This window comes from Octopus sinensis, linkage group LG1 (assembly GCF_006345805.1).
Source record: "Octopus sinensis linkage group LG1, ASM634580v1, whole genome shotgun sequence".
In the NCBI taxonomy this organism is placed as follows: Eukaryota; Metazoa; Mollusca; class Cephalopoda; order Octopoda; family Octopodidae; genus Octopus; species Octopus sinensis.
In genome coordinates this window covers 133,986,225-133,987,776 of record NC_042997.1, presented here as the reverse complement: position 1 = coordinate 133,987,776, position 1,552 = coordinate 133,986,225, and the positions used below count along the sequence as shown (strand labels likewise).

The 1,552-nt window shown below is 36.5% G+C and overlaps 1 non-coding gene across 1 annotated transcript; it reads left to right on the top strand.

Moving 5' to 3' along the window:
- The first annotated feature begins 1,433 nt into the window (after positions 1-1,433).
- On the top strand, positions 1,434-1,552 carry LOC115220866. Its single transcript, XR_003882598.1, has one exon. It is a non-coding gene; the product is annotated as a 5S ribosomal RNA (ribosomal RNA).

The following is a 1,552-nucleotide window of genomic DNA, read 5'->3' as shown; positions in this document are numbered from 1 at the left end:
TTGAGTAGCCCATCCCGCTCAAACGGTCCCTGAATAAGGGTTGTTTAAGGATGTTGAAAAACCCACCCATGTCTCCAGAGGTGAATTATTCAAACCCCAAAGAATCCCTCTCAACACATGGTTATGATGCTCCCCCACTACTTCTGCTCGTGATCAGAGATGCACATATCGTCAGCCACTAAGGGACATGCTCAACTGGTTAAGGTCAAACAACTGACAAGCAAATCTGTGGTTTTGAGCAGAATATTTGCTGTAGCCCATCTTTTATACCAAGACAAAACAATGTACATGATAACACTTCCAATCAGTTAAGATCAGAAGCCATGAGAGCCACTGCCTGGTACTGCATCAGGGCATTTATTATTATTATTATTATTATTATTATTATTATTATTATTATTATATTATTATTATTATTCAGCGAGCTGGTAGAAACGTTAGCACGCCGGGCGAAATGCGTAGCCGTATTTCGTCTGCCATTACGTTCTGAGTTCAAATTCCGCCGAGGTCAACTTTGCCTTTCATCCTTTTGGGGTCGATTAAATAAGTACCAGTTACGCACTGGGGTCGATATAATCGACTTAATCCGTTTGTCTGTCCTTGTTTGTCCTCTCTGTGTTTAGCCCCTTGTGGGTATTAAAGAAATAAATTATTATTATTATTATTATTATTATTATTATTATTATTATTGTTATCAAGGCAGTGAGTTGGTTGAACCATTAGCATGCCGGACAGAATGCTTAGCAGCATTTGGTCTGTTTTTACATTCTGAGTTCAAATTTTTCTTTTGCCTTTCATACTTTTGGGGTTGATAAAATAAGTAGAAGTTGAACACTGGTGTTAATGTAATCAACTTACCCCACCACCAAAATTGCTGGCCTTGTGCGAAACATTTGAAACAACTATTATTATTATTATTATTAATATATTTTTCCTTCTTTCTTCAAATTTTCTTCCATTTCTCGCTGAGTGTTTTCCGTACACCTATGGCAGAGAAGGTCATTGTATACATTCCCAGATTATGCACACAAATTCACAGGTAAAATATGTATTTTTTTTTAAATTAATAAACAAATAAATTCATGAATGGATGTTGTTTTCACAGCAATTATGCTCTTCTAAGTACATGAGTCGTTCCAATTAACATGATTTTTTGCACTTCCTGTAGGATGGAAAGCCTGGTACCATTTTCAAATAGGTTACAGTACCTTTTTTAAATCTATCATTATTATTATTATTATTATTGAGAGAGAGTAGTGCATTGATTTGATTCAGGTTTGGTTTTATTCCTAGTAGGATTTACATAGGTAGTGGGTTATTACCTAGCTACCTATGTAGGTATCCACTAGCTTTCAATAGTCTTTCAAGTGCTTAAAAACCTCCTGATAATCTTTCCTGTTTGCAAGAGGCAAACTTTCTGTAAAAGCTCAACAGCTAACAGCCATATCACGTTGAAAGCACCGATTCTCATCCGATCAACGAAGTTAAGCAACATTGAGCCTAGTTAGTACTTAGATGGGTGACCGCTTGGGAAACCTAGGTGCTGTAAGCA